Here is a 20,303-nt window from a genome sequence, read left to right on the forward strand (position 1 = left end):
CACAGGAAATATCTAGTGTGGCGAGGAGTGTACCTACGGTGCATGTGCTTATTCTGTCTGTCTTCACTCTATATGTATGAGTGTCTGGCGGTCGATAGCTACATGAATGATGCAAAAGCGGTGCTTTTGTACTGATGTGGGATACGAAGTGTATGTTTACTACTACATAGACACGGTTTGTAATGATATGTTGTCGGTTTGGGGGTCGATTACACGCTCTAATATTCAAGCTTCCGTCCTCAGTGGCTGAGCAGTGTAATCGAGTAAGAGTCTCTCCATTTTTGATGCTCTGTAGGTCACTTTGCAGAGTTTAATTGTCGGTGCAATATGGCAGTCCGTACAAAATAGTTTTTTGCCACTGAAAGTCATGTCTGCAGAAATAAGAAAGAGGCAGACAGTGCTAACACACCGGCAGCATCAGTAATTCTGCGGGTAAATTCAGTAAGAGCCAATCATAATGCTCAATTCATTCACAAGACATCCTTTGTGACGGGACATAGGAGTCACTACATAACGATGACAATGTCTGCATTTCAGAGATGTTCGTTGAAAGCAGGACAACGATTTTCAGAAAGGGTAATACGAGATGGATGGGGTGCCACGTTACGATCATCAGCAGGAATGCATTTGGCATTATTCTACGCTGTTTTCATAAACAGGTTCTCCTAGGACAAGAATTTCCATGCTGCCAAGCTGAGACATCACTAAAGTTCCTACAAAAGTGATTGTTAACTACACTACTGGCCATTAAAATTGCTAGACCACGAAGATGACATGCTACAGACGCGAAATTTAACCGACAGGAGGAAGATGCTGTGATACGCAAATGATTAGCTTTTCAGAGCATTCACACAAGGTTGGCGCCGCTGGCGACACCTAAAACTTGCTGCCGAGGAAAGTTTCCAACCGATTTCTCATACACAAACAGCAGTTCACCGGCGTTGCCTGGTGAAACGTTCTTGTGATGCCTCGTGTAAGGAGTAGAAATGCGTACCATCACGTTTCCGACTTTGATAAAGGTCGGATTGTAGCCTATCGCGATTGCGGTTTATCATATCGCGACATTGCTGCTCGCGTAGGTCGAGATCCTATGACTGTCGCAGAATATGGCATCGGTGGGTCCAGGAGGATAATACGGAGCGCCGTGCTGGATCCCAACGGCCTCGTATCACTAGCAGTCGAGATGACAGGCATCTTATCCGCATGCATGTAACGGGTCGTGCAGCCACGTCTCGATCCCAGAGTCAACAGATGGGGTCGTTTGCAACACAACAACCATCTGCACGAACAGTTCGACGACGTTTGCAGCAGCATGGACTATCAGCTCGGAGACCGTGGCTGCGGTTATCCTTGACGCTGCATCACAGACAGGAGCGCCTGCGATGGTGTACTCAACGACGAACGTGAGCGCACGAATGGCAAAACGTCATTTTTTCGGATGAATCATGATGGTCGCATCCGTATTTGGCGACATCGCGGTGAACACACATTGGAAGCGTGTATTCGTCATCGCCATACTGGCGTATCAACCGGCGTGATGGTATGGGGTGATATTGGCTACACGTCTCGGTCACGTTTTGTTCGCATTGACGGCACTTTGAACAGTGGACGTTACATTTCAGATGTGTTACGACCCGTGGCTGTACCCTTCATTTGATCCCTGCAAAACCCTACATTTCAGCAGGATAATGCACGACCGCATGTTGCAGGTGCTGTACTGGCCTTTCTGGATACAAAAAATGTTCGGCTGCTGCCCTGGCCAGCACATTCTCCAGATCTCTCACCAACTGAAAACGTCACATTACGCCAGTCACTACTCTTGATGAACTGAGGTATCATGTTGAAGCTGTATGGGCAGCTGTACCTCTACATGCCATCCAAGCTCTGTTTGACCCAATACCCAGGCGTATCAAGGCCGTTATTACGGCCAGAGGTGTTTGTTCTGGGTACTGATTTCTCAGGATCTATACACCCAAATTGCGTGAAAATGTAATCACATGTCAGTTTGAGTATAATATATTTGTCCAATGAATACCCGTTTATCATCTGTATCTCTTCTTGGTGTAGCAATTTTAATGGACAGAAGTGTATTTCTGGGAGACCATACAATTTATGTGAGGTCGACTTGGTTCTTATTTTACTTAACCATGTGACATCAGTATAACCCTGAAAACCTTTTAGATGTGCTTCCCATGGTCTGCGAGCATTTCGTGGCGATGCATCAACCACACTTGTCTGGTAAACGCGTGCACAGCTAGATGCAGTTCGCATGTTGCATTAGGATCACGAAGGAGAAAGCAGATTTCTATAGCACGACCTGCGATGTCAGTATCCATAGGTAGAGAGGTTTTGCACCTGCAATGGTAAACACACATGAACGGACCAGAGTGTAACATGGTGCTTATTTCCATAGAGATGTGACGTCAGTATAACACTCGAAGAACTCTAACCGTATACATGAAAAGAGACGCGACTTTCACTTGCTGGCTGCCGTCTTCAGCGGTGTGAGATCATTGGCTTGCATTCCGGCACTGGTTTGCTTCCGGCTGGCCCTGCAAAGTGCATGCGTGCACTGGAACAGTTTACAGATACGTTGCGTCATTTACGTTCACTCAGTGTTTGTGCACTACATTATTTTCGGCTGTTTAAGCATTGTGAGCGTGTTTGCGTAGCATTACACATGCAAATTTTTTTGATAATTTATGGGTTCATGTCCATTATAATTATCCGGGCTGTTATGCCGTGGTCGGTTGATGAATTCTGTGGTGATGCCCAACGTTTCGTCTCCAACTGCGGGAGACATCTTCAAAGGGGTCCGTAGCTTGATGGAAGGTCCAACACACACACTGGCTCGCTACTGACTGCCGCTAAATTCCGTGTCCGCGCGCCCCCGCGCCGCGGCGTGACGTCACGTGTTTTGAAAACGTCGGTGCAATTGGCCGCTGTCCATCGCCGTCGATCGCCGTTGCCATCACCCAGTAGTGGACGGGTGGTACACATCTTCTTTAACACCGGCATCCATATACCGTTTAATTTGACGCCCTCCTCCTTTCGGTTGAAATTATTTGGGTGTTTAGCGATTTCGATTGCCTCCCTGTAGAGCCTTTCGTAGTATCCGCTCGGGGCCGCTAGTACTTGCGTCTCCTCGAAACGAATATTGTGGTTCCCTGGCTGGAAAGCATGCTCCGCAACAGCTGATCGTTCCGTTTCTCCTCTTCTACAATTTCCCTTGTGCTCTTCCAAACGTTTAGAAACAGTTCTTTTGGTGGTACCCACATAAACATCACCACAGCTGCATGGGATCCTATACACTCCAGATCTTTCCAATGGTTTGCGAGCGTCCTTGGCAGGCCTAAGGTATTCCTGTATCTTCCTGGTGGGCTTGTAAATTACGGTAATATTCCGCTTCGTCAAGATCCTCCCTATTCTTTCCGTTACATTTTTAACAAATTTGCTACCTAATCAGACTGTTCGGCATTTAGACGTTTCCCTGACCGTTATCAATTTGTCCAAACGTTCGATATCTGACGATGAGACATCTGTGCTTGCCAAGGGAGGAAATTTTACTGTTAGTCCGCGTTTTGTGCCCACGGAAGAAATTATAGCCAATGAAGAAACAGGAATTCGCAGTGTAGATTCTGTAACATCTGAAGAAATCCGTATAGAAACAGTGAGAATATTAGCCAATGCAAAATCGCCGAAAAGTAATATAACTGTGGGTGAGAGAAGAGCTTTAAAACTCCTGAATGACGACGATAGTATTTTGGTTCTCTCAGCTGACAAAGGAAGCGCAACGGTGGTTATGGATGTGGCCGACTATCAGAGAAAAATTACGGATCTACTGGATCCGCAAGCATATAGGAAGCTGAATAAGGACCCCACTAACAACGTTCTCAGAACTGTGTCGCGGTTAATAAAAAAGTCCTCCATTGAAGAGAGTGTGCAGAAAGGTTTCTGCAGTTCGGTTGCGCTACCACCGAGGCTTTATGGATTGCCCAAAATTCACAAAGAAAATGTTCCGTTAAGACTGATACTAAGCGCCATTGGTTCGCCCACCTACTCGTTAGCCAAGTTTTTAACTACGCTGTTAAAACCACATGTGGGCCGTTCGGACTCGTATATAAAGAATTCGACACATTTCATCAGCAGATTGAATGGCATAGTGGTCCAGCCGGAGGACATATTGGTCAGCTTCGATGTGGAATCGCTGTTTACCATGGTTCCACTTAATGATGTATTGGAACAGCTGGATCGGATTTTTCCTGCCGATATTTTAGAGCTGTTTAAGTGTTGTTTGACTACCACATACTTCAAGTGGAATGAACAGTTTTATGAGCAAACGGATGGCGTGGCTATGGGAAGCCCCCTAAGTCCCGTAATTACTTACTTCTTTATGGAGAAATTCGAAGAACAGGCCTTAGGTACTGCCAGCAAGAAACCAAATGTATGGTTCCGATACGTGGATGACACGTTTGTGTTGTGGAGACATGGTAGGGAGGAACTAAGCCGGTTCCACGAACATCTGAACAGTATACACTCAAGAATTCAGTTTACAATGGAGGAGGAGGTAGACGGCAAACTACATTTCCTCGATGTGCTTGTGTTTAGAAACGAAAATGGTAGTTTGGGCCACTCAGTGTACCGCAAACCCACGCACACGGACCGTTATTTGCACCGGGATTCGAACCACCACCCACAACAGAAGCGGGGTGTTATCAAGACGTTAGCGGACAGAGCTAGAAATATTTGTGAACCTGAGTTGCTCGACGCTAAGAGGGAACATCTCCACAATGCACTAACGAAGAACGGATATTCGTCCGCCGAAATAAAACGTGCGTTGAGGCAGCCACGCAGAAATCATACTGACGTACAGGCTACTGCAAAATCTAAGGTTTTCCTGCCGTTTGTTAAAAATGTAACGTAAAGAATAGGGAGGATCTTGACGAAGCGGAATATTACAGTAATTTACAAGCCCACCAGGAAGATACAGGAATACCTTAGGCCTGCCAAGGACGCTCGCAAACCATTGGAAAGATCTGGAGTGTATAGGATCCCATGCAGCTGTGGTGATGTTTATGTGGGTACCACCAAAAGAACTGTTTCTAAACGTTTGGAAGAGCACAAGGGAAATTGTAGAAGAGGAGAAACGGAACGATCAGCTGTTGCGGAGCATGCTTTCCAGCCAGGGAACCACAATATTCGTTTCGAGGAGACGCAAGTACTAGCGGCCACGAGCGGATACTACGAAAGGCTCTACAGGGAGGCAATCGAAATCGCTAAACACCCAAATAATTTCAACCGAAAGGAGGAGGGCGTCAAATTAAACGGTATATGGATGCCGGTGTTAAAGAAGATGTGTACCACCCGTCCACTACTGGGTGATGGCAACGGCGATCGACGGCGATGGACAGCGGCCAATTGCACCGACGTTTTCAAAACACGTGACGTCACGCCGCGGCGCGGGGGCGCGCGGACACGGAATTTAGCGGCAGTCAGTAGCGAGCCAGTGTGTGTGTTGGACCTTCCATCAAGCTACGGACCCCCTTGAAGATGTCTCCCGCAGTCGGAGACGTAACGTTGGGAATCACCACAGAATTCATCAACCGACCACGGCATAACAGCCCGGATAATTAGAATGGACATGATATTTCCGGCCATGAAAGTTTACATTTTAGTATGATTAATGGGTTGTTTTCCTGTCTGTACGCTGTGGAAGCATTATATCGACTGTTTATAGTTAGTGAGCGTGTCTGCGGAGCGTTTTACGTGCATTATTTTGACAATTTAGTAGTTTTCTGCGTGTCTGTAGGTCGTGCAACGCATTAGTTTACAAGTTGTTTGCATGTCCATACATCAGTGTACTGCATTATTTCGACAGTTTATCAGTAGTTTGCAGGTCTGCACACTATTAACTGTGACCCCAGTCACGTCAGGGCGAGTGTTTTGTATCTGTGTAATAAATAAACTATGTGAAATTCGTCCCAAACTAAATTGTTCCAACAATAAAAAAGTACACTCCCTCCTTTTTCCAGCAGCCCAGTACAGGCTGAGTCCTTTTCCCGCCATTTCCCGCTCCCCAGGCCGCCATCTTGGATTACGTCATGGGAGGGATGACAGCGCCGTCTGGTGGTGGTACTGTGAATTAGGTTAATTGGACTCTGGACCTCATGGTGAACACACTGGATGGAGGTACAGCCTGTAATTGTTTAAATAAAGAATGCCTGCTAAATAAAGATTTACGTCCATCCTATCCAGCACAAGCTGCGTCCTTTTCCCGCCAATTCCTAGGAAGTGGTGGAGGTCGTATGACTTAGGATAGTGGATGTAGCCCTAGTTACCTTTTTCCCGCCATTTTATTAGGTTAGTGGAGATAGCCATGGTGTGTTGCATTGACCTGCTGGAATTTGACTTTCCCGCCATTTTCTGGGGTTGGGAAGAGGAGGTGGGAGGGGAGGTATTAGATTAGTGGAGGTAGCCCAGTTTACCTATTTTCCCACCAACATTTGAACTTCCCGCTATGACATCATTGCGAAATTGCCATATCTACCGCCGTCATCTTGAATAAATCTGGGAACAATGCAATTGGGGGCGGGGGGGGGGGGGGGCGCCACCCTTATTCTACTACTAATATTTACACACAGTTAAAAAGTTTTGCATCACCTCGGTTCCGAGAGTTCCGGAACCTGTAGAGAAAATAAGAATAGAGATCAACGTAAACATCGTATCCTGATATTTATATCCTGATATATATTTCTGCGCATATGATTAGACAACAGCAAGATCCACTACTCTCTGTTTGCAATAATTAGAGGCAATCGTGTGAAAGAAGATCAGTTTTACTCGAAAATCATCTACATCTATGTAAACGACACGTTTCACTTGGCTGTTAATCAAGCAAGAGCAAATATATATATGTATATCCTTACTTAGGTTTTCACGTTTTTCCCTAAATTGCTCCGTATAAATTTCTGGATAGTTCCTTTAAAAGTGCATTCGGATTTTATTAGTGGTGAGCGTATCTGCTTAGCAAGCAGGAGACTTTGATTCGAATCTCTGTCGGACACAAATTTTCAACTGCGCATTGGATGCAAATGTTTTTAATTCCTCTGCGTCGAAATCGCGATGCACAGACGCGGATTTGAACAATCGTCATCCCATATCGAATTGGTCAGTGGTCATAATGGTTTGGCTCATTCGTTTGTTCCAAATAATTTGCTCTTCCTTGATTGTCATCCAATAGTGAAACGCGTCATTTATGTAGACGTAGATTGTTTTCGAGTAAAACCACTCTTCTTTAACACGATTGCCTCTAATTGCAAACAGCGAGTAGTGCATCGTGCTGCTGCCTGCTCATCCAGGGATGGTCTTGAACGCACGTTTTCTAGCCGGACATTTGCGGCCAACACGTATAATACGCTGCATCATGTTCGCCGTCGGGAAAACGTTTATACTCGTTTTTCCCCCTGTGTAATTGCGCTCTGAAATGGGAATTCGTATGAATGTGTGCGTAACAATGCGTATGAATAGTCTGAACAAAACGTACAAAGCTGTGGAGTGTGCGTTTTAATTAAGCATGAGATTCTTGCGCTGCTTTTATTTTTTTAAAATCCTTTCTTGCGCCTGGCGACACAGGCGCAATATGCAGCACACGTGTGCGACTTCACACACGCTCGGCTTTCACAGAATGACGCGATTTCAGATCTGACTGTCCCATTGTGCGATTCGCTGCACTGCACTGCACTGCGCTGCGGCGTCAGCGGCAAAATGTGCAGAGGAGGGATAGGTTCAGGGAAATGTGCTGACCACTGTAGTTGTAGGTGCCTGTGTGTACCTTACTGATTGGCAGTATCCGCGCACACCTGTGTAATGCAGAATGTTACGAGAGGCGGTCACGTTGCGGCACCGCGGTTCTCTCTGTCCCTGTACGACGAACCTGCACCTACCTGTGAACATTGTCTCAGCAGATCATCAGTAGGAAAGCCGAGTGAAACCTACTGTACTTCGACGTGAACCAGGCTGCAATTAAAGTCACTAATCTGGAATACTCTCTTTCAAATTCTAAAGGTGGCAAGGGTAAAATACAGGGAGCGAAAGGCTGTTTACAATTTGTACAGAAACCAGATGGCAGTTATAAGAGTCGAGGGACATGAAAGGGAAGCAGTGGTTGGGAAGGGAGTAAGACAGGGTTGTAGCCTCTCCCCTAAGTTGTTCTAACTGTATATTGAGCAAGCAGTAAAGGAAACAAAAGAAAAATTCCGAGTACGTATTAAAATTCATGGAGAAGAAATAAAAACTTTGAGGTTCGCCGATGACATTGTAATTCTGTCAGAGACTGCAAAGGACTTGGAAGAGCAGTTGAATGGAATGGACAGTGTCTTGAAAGGAGGATATAAGATGAACATCAACAAAAGCAAAACAAGCATAATGGAATGTAGTCAAATTAAGTCGGGTGATGCTGAGGGAATTAGATTAGGAAATGAGACACTTAAAGTAGTAAAGGAGTTTTGCTATTTGGGGAGCAAAATAACTGATGATGGTCGAAGTAGAGAGGATATAAAATGTAGACTGGCAATGGCAAGGAAAGCGTTTCTGAAGAAGAGAAATTTTTTAACATCGAGTATAGATTTAAGTGTCAGGAAGTCATTTCTGAAAGTATTTGTATGGAGTGTAGCCATGTATGGAAGTGAAACATGGACGATAACCAGTTTGGACAAGAAGAGAATAGAAGCTTTCGAAATGTGGTGCTACAGAAGAATGTTGAAGATTAGATGGGTAGATCACATAACTAATGAGGAAGTATTGAATAGGATTGGGGAGAAGAGAAGTTTGTGGCACAACTTGACCAGAAGAAGGGATCGGTTGGTAGGACATGTTCTGAGGCATCAAGGGATCACCAATTTAGTATTGGAGGGCAGCGTGGAGGGTAAAAATCGTAGAGGGAGACCAAGAGATGAATACACTAAGCAGATTCAGAAGGATGTAGGTTGCAGTAGGTACTGGGATATGAAAAAGCTTGCACAGGATAGAGTAGCATGGAGAGCAGCATCAAACCAGTCTCAGGACTGAAGACCACAACAACAACAATCTACGTTTCGGGAGAAACACGAATTGAAAGGTTGGAAATTTTGTCCTCAGTTAATATATTCTGAAACTTAGGTGAACAAGTATCACTGCCAAGCCCGTGCTAGTCTTAACACAGTCACTGACAATCCCTTTCACTCACGTTAGCAAGTTTATGGTGTTGCATTTTCCGAAAACGTAATAGCTACAAAAGTACTAATTGTTTTTGATTGAGAACGTTCGCCAAATACTAAGGCTGTCGGTACCTAATGCAGTCACAGTTTTTTAGCCACCGACCTGCTCAATACGCCACGCGGAATATATCCCTTTTGTCGTCACAAAACTCACTTAAAAATTCCGAAATTTCTACACACATCGGAATAATTATGCCGTCACTTTCCAACACTTTTGATGTATGAAACACTGCTATATCCGTCAACTTCTCATTTCCATCGGAACTACTACTACACACGTCCGAACTGTTTCATGGCTAGGCTCCGACTCCTCTCTAGAATAGTGTAAGTCTTCTCTACCAGCAGTGAAAGGCTCGCGATGAATATTGCTTTACCATTGGTCAGTTTACTCAACAGCCAATAGCAAAACGACATTCTGCCGCGTCGGTCCGCGCTTTTCATCAATAACCAGTGGCAAAATAGTATTCCTAACGCCTGCACTTTTTACCGACGTAATTATCTAATATGCTGAAGTTTTGCTTATGTATAAAGCTATTTACTATTGTTATTTATCCCTGAATTAACTTTCCTTTACCGTAAACTTACTTTACAAATCTATTTTACAAAAATCCCATTTGTTCATATCCATACTTCTTCGACATGTTCCCACACCATATCCTACTACACAACTCGTTAAGCAATTATCTTCATATTAACCTTAAACCACACTCACGCATCATTCATACTACCAAAACACATTTATAACATTTTACATACACAAAACGTCATAATAGCACTTCATGAAAATACTAGAACAGTTTATGAAAAACATTCTATTACTTTAGTGCAGTCTAGTGGGCAAAATCGAAACTAAAATCACAGTCCCCCTATCCAGTACTGTCCTCTGTCGGCTGATGCATAAACTACTTGTGCGTCCAGTCTCGCGTCACCATCTGTCACTATCCAGCTCTGAGACATATCTCCCACTTAACCGCCTCTCCAAGGCAGGATCGTTCTACGGCGCTACGCCTCAACGTCAGTGCAAAACAAGGTGGGCAGTGTTGTGTTGTCGGTAGAGAAGCAGGAACAGCAGAACCAGTTCGGCCAAGTGATATGAAAATTACCAGAAAGAACTAGACATCATCACACAAATAGCAACAAACAATGGGTACAATAGGGATCCAGTCACCAAATTAAACGAAATAATTAAAAAAAACAAATACAGTCAGTGAACACAGCACATAAACACCCACAAACAACAGTACAACAAAACGCAACACATACAGGCACAAACAGTGACAGAACGATAACGACACAAAGTTTTGTGGCGGTGTTCGTAGCGACAAACAATTCGCTGTAGAGATGGCTTACGAAGTCACCGCCACACTTTTAATAGCGGGCCGACCGGTCCGCTGGAACAGTGAACAGAAAGATGAAAACCCAAACACTCTGATTAAATAAAAGTCGGTACTTATCTTTATTGATGAAGATACAGAAACACAATGGTGAACTCCGTGTCTACAGAAATCTGTCTAGTTCGAGTCGGAGCGGCTAGGTCAGCGTCGGCTGACGACAAACAACAACTCTGCTGCGATGAACACACAACTGACTAGCAAGAACACAATTCGGTGGCGAGTATACAACTGAGCGGCGAATACAGAACTGACCTAGCGCTCGCGACTCCAGCGCTTAAGAAGCCAGAAGCCAGCGGTGGCGCGCGCAGACTTGCGACGATTTCTTGTCTCGCTGGCGCTGCTTATGCGGATGGCGTCCGGACTGTGATGCTGCCAACCTTTTGGCAGCGGGCTCGGGTGGCATTCCTGGCTAGGGTATAACACAAAGAATACAGGAAAACAAGAAAGAAGATTCAAGATGACATACAAGCACAAACTCACACATAAAATAACAAACATTTTCAAAAGACAAGGGATAAACATAGCATTCAAAACAGACAATTCACTCCAAAGGCACATTCCAAAAATAAAAAAAGACACAGATATCTACCAAAAAGCAGGAATATACCAATTACAGTGCAACACATGTGATGGAAGGTATATAGGACAAACCAGCAGAACATTTGACACCCGGTACAAAGAACATATCAGAGCATGGAAATATGGAACGAGGCACTCAACTTTTGCAGAACATTTGAGAGAAAATAACCACAAACCTACTACAGGAGAAAATGATATGAAAATAATTAGAATAAATAACGAAAGACAACTCCTAACATAACAGGAAAATTATTATATATACAAAACAAACGCTGAAAAGGAACAACTACTAAATGACCAAGTAAATATGACTACCAACTTACTGCTTACAATGATTGATCATATAATAGACAGAAATCCTAACAAATTAGTATACATCTGATTCCTCTCATAAGTATATACAGGAAAATATAATAATAATAATTATTAGTGTTTTTTTAAGAATCAGTAAATGAATAACAGTAGTAATAAAAATAAAATAAATAATTTTTATTTTTATTTTATTAAAAAAAAAAGAAATCTCTCTCCCTCACTGACACACGCACACACACACACACACACACACACACACACACACACACACATACATTCACAAAACAGTTGAATGCAGAAAACTGACGATGTTGGTAACATTTAAAAAAACAAATGAAACTTTGTATTAAAAAGATGGCAGTTACAGTTATGTGTAACGTAAACAGTGAACTGAAAGTGAACTGTAAGATGTCCATCTGGTTGCCAGATGAGAAAAATCAGTTTGCTTAGATGCAATGAATTAGATGTTACCTGTAAGTACCTTTCCATTTCATAAAAAACCGTTAAGGAACTGCTTTTAAATCTATAACCTAGATGTAAAGCCATAATCTGTGTCTAAAAATGGACGAATCATGTAATATTTCAGGACACCCACTGAAGACACCTTGTAAAAAGACGAAACGCGTCAGGGTGCATAAATAAAAATAAAAATTTCGATGTGTAGCATCCAAAAAGGCATCTTCTTTGAAACAACTGCAGTTGATATCAATAGTTTCGAAAGTTGTCTTGCCCCTGGGTAACATCTCAGTAACAAATCAATCAGCGACAGCTCAGTGCTTCTAAAGTTGCCCAAGTCAATGGCGATGTGACTGTCAAGTGGAAACATGAAAGAACCACAGCTGAATCAAGATCTTGCAGGCCTGTATACTGAGTGGCAGGTACCGTCGAGCACTGCAGAGATTGACTGTAAAAAAGTCGCATGAAAACCGTGGAGGGAATCACGAGTAAGTCCTCACCGACCGACATAGATACCTCTCCTCAGTGCAGCACTCCGACTCCATGAAGAATGTGCTGCCATTGCTCAAGAAACCTTCCAGCACCTGATTGAACGTATGCCTGCGAGAGTGAAAGCTGTCAAGGCTAAGGGTGAGCCAGTACAATATTGACTTCCAGCATAACCGATAGAAGGCGCCACGAACTTGTAAGTCATTTTCAGCCAGGTGTCCGGATACTTTTGATCACATAGTGTATGTTCATAAGTGCAGATGGTTGTTTGGTGTATGTAAAATCTTTATAGAGTTTAATGACACTCTTTTGTCCGATAATACTTTTCAATGAGGGTACTAGAAGTTTTGTAGATTATGAATTTTAACTATACGCCTCTACTGAAGAAGTTATGATAGTTATTATGGTACTTTTCCTATAATTATTGTTGCTTGCGTTCTTTCATCTGCCAAGAAAATTGTGAAGATATGCATTTTTAATTGTTAGCAATTACATTTCGTGTTACATTGTATAAGGAGCGATTAAAAAATTTGCATATGAGGGCGTTCGTGCGGCGTATATGCAGCGTAGCTCAACTCCGATGCGGGTGTATAAGCACAGACGTGTAGTCAAGCGATAAGCGTGTCACTCGAATTTTTCTGATGTGTATGCAGTAACTGGGAAAACGTGAACTATCGCAACGTTATCAGCAAATGCGTCCAAATAGGACCACCGCGCTGTTATTATTTTACTGGCTTCCACAATAGAAACACCGGTAGACAGAAATCAGAGAACGAAGAATGTGTGTGAGACAGCATATCTGTCAAAACCCACCGCTGTGGAATGGTGCGCCAAATTGCGCAACAGTCGTGATTCGACAAAAGACGCAGGCCGACCTGGAAGGGCAGCCTCAACTGGGAGACTCAAGAGGGAGACACAGGAACACCTGTCCTGTAGTTCTGACCTGTACCCACACGATTTTCACGCCTTTCATTCCTTAGAAGGTCCTGAAGAGTCGACAGTTCTTGTCGGACGAGGATGTGCAGCAGGTAGTTACGAGCTTCTTCGTGCAGCACCGCAAGGTATTTTATGGAACAGGTTTCTTCAACCCCCTGCGTCGGTGCGGTGACTGCGTCAACGCTTACCACGATTTTGACTGACTAGCGTATTGATTTTGCACTGTACGGCCTTCGAACGAAAGCTTTTTGATCACCTCCTACAATATCGTCACGATTAGAGATGACTTTTCTCTTTATGAACATTGCTACCTTTTTTTTTCTTTTTTTCTTTTTTTTCTGTAGTAAAAGAGATCTGACATTATGCTTTTAATGAAATACAGCTTGGAAGAAATGTATCACAGCCACTTAGACCTATACCTTCCACTCATTTAAGCTGTATCATTCAATAATAAATAAAATTATTTTCAAAAACAGAAATTTACGTTGTTTTTTCAGCACACCTCATATGCTTATACACTACTGGCCATAGAAATCGCTACACATGACGTGTTACAGACGCGGAATTTAACCGACAGGAAGAAGATGCTGTGATATGCAAATGATTAGCTTTTCAGACCATTCACACAAGGTTGGCGCCGGTGGCGACACCTACAACGTGCTGACACGAGGAAAGTTTCCAACCGATTACTCATACACAAACAGCAATTGACCGGCGTTGCCTGGTGAAACGTTTCTGTGATGCCTCGTGTAAGGGGGAGAAATGCGTACCATCACGTTTCCGACTTTGATAAAGGTCGGGTTGTAGCCTATCGCGATTGCGGTTTATCGTATCGCGACATTGCTGCTCGCGTTGGTCTAGATCCAATGACTGTTAGCATAATATGGAATCGGTGGGTTCAGGAGGGTAATACGGAATGCTGTGCTGGATCCCAACGGCCTCGTATCACTAGCAGTCGAGAAGACAGGCATCTTATCCGCATGGCTGTAACGGATCCTGCAGCCACGTCTCGATCCGTGAGTCAACAGATACGGATGTTTGCAAGACAACAACCATCTGCACGAACAGTTCGACGACGTTTGCAGCAGCATGGACTACCAGCTCAGAGACCACGGCTGCGGTTACCATTGACGCTGCATCACAGACAGGAGCGCCTGTGATGGTGTACTCAACGACGAACCTGAGTGCACGAATGGCAAAACGTCATTTTTTCGGATGAATCCAGGTTCTGTTTACGGCATCATGATGGTCGCATCCGTGTTTGGCGACACTGCGGTGAACGCACATTGGAAGCGTGTATTCGTCATCGCCATACTGACGTATCACTCGGCGTGATGGTATAGGGTGCCATTGGTTACGAGTCTCGGTCATCTCTTGTTCGCATTGACGGCACTGTGAACAATGAACGTTACATTTCAGATATGTTACTGCTCGTGGCTCTACCCTTCATTCAGTCCCTGCGAAATCCTACATTTCAGTAGGATAATGCACGACCGCATGTTGCAGGTCCTGAACGGGCCTTAACGGATGCTGAAAATGTTCGACTGCTGCCCTGGCCAGCACATTCTCAAGATCCCTCACCAATTGAAAACGTCTGGTCAATGGTGGCCGAGCAACTGGCTCGTCACAATATGCCAGTCACTACTCGTGATGAACTGTGGTATCGTGTTGAAGCTGCATGGGCAGCTGCACCTGTACACGCCATCCAAGCTCTGTTTCACTCAATGCCCAGGCGTATCAAGCCCGTTATTACTGCCAGGGGTGGTTGTTGTGGGTACTGATTTCTCTATACACCCAAATCGCGTGAAAATGTAATCACATATCTGTTCTAGTATAATATATTTGTCCAATGAATACCCGTTTATCATCTGCATTTCTTCTTGGTGTAGCCAGTAGTGTATCACAGCCACTTATACCCAGACTTTCCACTCATTTAAGCTGTATCATTCAATAATAACTACAATTATTTTTCAAAAACAGAAATTTACGTTGTTTTTTCTTCACACCTCATAGGCTTATAATAGTTTTGACGGTCCTGGGGGGGGTCTTATGGAATCCGCTACAAGTGAAGACTTTACTGTTATCTCGCGAAGATTGATGTCAGAGGCTGCTGCGTAACTTCCTAATTCTGTTGCGCCTAAGTTTGAGCTATGAATATTCAACACGTCGCCGGCACTCCACTCGCAAACCTCCGGCTGTGATGGTGGACTAGCTAAGAGCTCTTAATAGCTTTTCCAGTAGCTGATGCCCTATTTCGGTATTTCTTTCTATTTTGCAGAGTGTAATTCCTGTAAGAGAACTTAGGCCCCAGGCTCGTCGCTAACGGAACACGGGCGCGCACACACGTGACGACATAGCGAGCTCTTGCACGTGGGGGCTTTCCTACAGGGGAATAATACCCATTTTTGCGTAGCGATGATCTCTGCGTCAACACTCAACACAGGCCGTGTCCGCCACGTGGGGGTGGGGTATTTCTTTCACTTTTTGCAGAATCAGTGTGGGAACGTAAATTCATCAAAGAGTGGCGCAAGTGTGCGGATAGCACTTTATGTCCGCTGAGAGGATCAAGGCGTGACACAAGCGATTTCGAGAAGGACGAGTGTCGTTGGCCGATGGCCCACGATATGGAACGTCACACCGCATTACCGATACCATTGTCCGGCAGGTGAGTACCCTCATTAGTGAGAAATGGTGAGTTGCTGAATTTAAAATCTTCTGGGTTATTAGGCGGCGTCATGTTTCTTCTAAAATGATCAACGTTTCGACCCCTCTGCTGGGATCTTCCTCAGGATCTTCTGGTGTCCACTACTGCAAGAACACTGTCAGAGACGAGTGTCGCGTCATCTTATAAAGGGGGAGTTTTCTCGCTGTCGTACTGGAGAACTGATAGTATTGGTTACTTCCATTTGTGGGCCATACTCATAGGCTAATATTCCCGCTCTGATGCAGAAGAAGGGGTGTTGACGGCTAATCTCCTGTGGATACCATTGGCGGCCCATCGTCATTGGGTAGAAAGGCACTATGCCACACTTACACTGGAGAAGGGTTATTGGTTGAAATTCCTGTTACTGCTATTGATTGGTCGTCATCATTGGCTAGATTGGAAACGGACAGAGCAAGAGAAGGGGAATGTTTACCCAAAATATTACTGTCCGCCGAGATGAGTTGCAGCGTGTTGTTTATGCCGCTCACACACCACGGCCGCGTATTTACTTCCTCGATGGCGGGGAGCCACGATGCCGGAAGCCTACAGCCGTCCTCTCTATTGACATTAGATGCATTCTAAGAAATTTCAACCGCTTCTCGGACCTTTCTTCTGTAAATGTTTGTTTCCTTACCCACGTACGTTATTAAAATCGATGTCAGAGCCACAGTTCTCATGATGTTCCACTACTACCGGTTTTGAACTTTATTTTAGCCGCATATGCCGTTCGTGTTCCTTAATGGGTTCTTTAACAGTTCTTCCCGTTTCGCATACATACATATATATATATATATATATATATATATATATATATATATATATATATATATATACTTTGCCGCAGCCACATGTCACTTTATAGACGCCTGCATTGTGGAGACAATCGGGTGCATCCGTTTTCCGTCGGAAAAAATCAGTTATTTTGTTTTGACTAAAGAAAGATGTCTGAATACCATTTTTCTTTAAAATTCTGCTTATGCGGTCAGTTTCCCCAGAAACGAGTGGTGAGTTGTTCTGGAAGCCATTGCTCCAAAAGTCAGATTCAGCGTCGGTATTTCAACAGACATGCAGTGCTCCCCGTAAACTTGTGCCAGTCTTCGATGAGTTTCCGTACATTGCACTATACCACTTTGCTCTTCGTTTGAAGCCTCTATTTCTCTGATTTTAGCACGATTCAATACAGACTACGGTCGAAGTGAGCACAAGCTTGCTCCGCCGTCACACAGGTACTCGCCGATGTCCCTCTAGTGAGTTTTAGGGCTTTAGTGCTCTTACACACTGAGGTGACAATAGTCATGGGATGTATGGCGGCCGCTGTGTCCGAGCGTTTCAGTCTGGAACCGCGCTGCTGCTACGGTCGCAGCTTCGAATCCTGCCTCGGGCATGGATGTGTGTGATGTCCTTAGGTTAGTCAGGTTTAAGTAGTTCTAAGTTATAAGGGACTGCTGACCTCAGATGTTAAGTCCCATACCGCTCAGAGCCATTTACACCATATGACAGATATATGCACGTATGCAGAAGGCGGTAGTGTCGCGTACACAAGGTATAAAAGGGCAGTGCGCTGGAAGAGCTGCCATTTGTACTCAGGTGATTCATGTGAAAAGGTTTACGACGTGATTATGATCGAACAACAGTAATTAACTGAACGCGGTATGGCAGTTGGCGCCAGACGCATGGGTCATTCCATTCCGGAAATCGCTAGGGTATATTTCAAGATCCACAGTGCCAAGAGTGTGTCGAGAATACCAAATTTCAGGCATTATCTCTTACTGCGAATGACGTAGAAGTTGACGGCATTCCCTTAACGACCGAGAGCAGCGCGTTTGCGTAGAGTTGTCAGTGTTAACAGACAAGCAACACTGCAGGAAATAACCGCAGAAATCACTGTGGAGCGTACGACGAGCGTATCCATTTGGACAGTGCGGTGAAATGGGCAATGGCAGCAGACGACTGTCGCGAGTGCCCTTTCTATCAGCACGACATCGCCTGCAGCGGCCCCCCTGGGATAAGGACGATATCGGTCGGTCCCTAGACGACTCGGAAACCATGGCCTGCTCAGATGACTCCCGGAAGGAGTGCAAGGCACAAGTCTACGGAGAGCACTACATGTCTGTTGCAATACCCAAGCTCAATCTGACTTTTGAGCCATGGCTTCCAGAACAATATACATAAATGACCTTGTGGATAACATCGGAAGTTCACTGAGGCTTTTTGCGGATGATGCTGCTGTAGTATATCGAGAGGTTGTAACAATGGAAAATTGTACTGGAATGCAGGAGGATCTGAAACGAATTGACGCATGGTGCAAGGAATGGCAATTGAATCTCAATGTAGACAAGTGAAATGTGCTGCGAATACACAGAAATAAAGATCCTTTATCATTTAGCTACAATATAGCAGGCCAGCAACTGGAAGGAGTTAATTCCATAAATTATCTGGGTGTAGGCATTAGGAGTGTTTTAAAATGGAATGACCATATAAAGTTGATCGTCGGTCAAGCAGATGCCAGACTGAGATTCATCGGAAGAATCCTAAGGAAATGCAATCCGAAAACTAAAGAAGTAGGTTACAGTACACTTGTTCGCACACTGCTTGAATATTGCTCACCAGCGTGGGATCCGTACCAGATAGGGTTCATAGAACAGATAGAGAAAATCCAACGGAGAGCCGCTTCTTTACAGGATCATTTAGTAATCGCGAAAGCGTTACGGAGATGATAGATAAACTTCAATGGAAGACTCTGCAGGAGAGACGCTCAGTAGCTCGGTAGGGAGGGCTTTTGTTGAAGTTTAGAGAACATACCTTCACCGAGGAGTCAAGCAGTATATTGCACCCTCCTACGTATATCTCACCAAGAGACCATGAGGATAAAATCAGAGAGTAATCTCTTTCCACGAACAATACGAGACTGGAATGGAAGGGAGAACCGATAGAGGTTCTCAAAGTACCCTCCGCCACACGCCGTCAGGTGGCTTGTGGAGTATGGATGTAGATGTAGATGTAGATGTAGATGTATGAGATGATAAGAGCGAATGGTAGGATTCGAGTCAGGCACAAACTCCACCAAGCCACGGTCCCACATTGTCAACAAGGCACTGGGCAAGCTGGCTGTGGCTCCATAATTGCTGTGTTCCCAAACTTCGATGGAAGTTTTGTGGATCATAACGCGCCATGGCACTGGGCCATAATTGTTCGTCACTGGCTTGAAGAACATTCTGGACAATTCGAGTGAATGATTTGACCATCCAGACCGGCGAATATGGATCCCACCGAATATTTATGGGACATAATCGAGAGGTCCTTCTCCGAAAATACTTTCCTAATTATGGACGGCTATAGGCAGCGTGGCTCAGAATTTCTGCATGGGATTTCGAACGATCTGTTGAGTCCACGTCACGTCGCATTGCTGTACTATGCCGAGTAGAAGATATTAGGAGGTATTCCATGACCTTTGTCACCTCAGCATAGGGATCATTCCTTCTTCCGTAGGCAATAAAATTACGATCCCTTCAACGGTTTTCAATTTACGGCTTCCGGCTCGTTTATTTTCGAATGACCCTAATATGTAAGTCCTACATCTGCATGTACACATATATTCCGCAAGCCACTGCATGGTACCTTGTACAGCTACTAATCGTTATCCTTCGTGTTCCGCTGGCAAATAGAGCGAGGGAAAAAGGGCTATGTATGTATCCATATGAGCTGTAACTTCTCGTATCTTTCTTGTCCTTGTGCGAAATGTACGTTGGTGACAGTATAACTGTTCTACAGTCAGCTTGAAATAGCTGTTCTCGAAATTATCTCATTATTGCTTCTCGAATTTCCGCAGTACGTCAGTGTTGTTTCAACCTACTGGTCACAAATCTAACAACCAGCCTTTGAATTGCCTCGATGTCTTCCTTTAATCCGGACTCGTGCGGTTCACAATCACTCGCAAGAGTATACAACAGTCGGTGGTACTAATATTCTATACGCGATCTCTTTACGTATGACACAAACTTTCCTAAAATTATACCAATAAACCCGTACTGCAATCCATACATGATCGTTCCATTTAAAATCTCTTTGTAACGTTGTGCTTAGATACGCAATCGATGAGAGTGCGTCAAGCAGCGCACTCACAAGAACTTCTTTTTTCGCATGTGTCGACACCTTGCCGTGCGAAACGCCGCAGGGTGC

Source organism: Schistocerca piceifrons, chromosome 10, assembly GCF_021461385.2.
Source record: "Schistocerca piceifrons isolate TAMUIC-IGC-003096 chromosome 10, iqSchPice1.1, whole genome shotgun sequence".
NCBI classification, from domain to species: Eukaryota; Metazoa; Arthropoda; class Insecta; order Orthoptera; family Acrididae; genus Schistocerca; species Schistocerca piceifrons.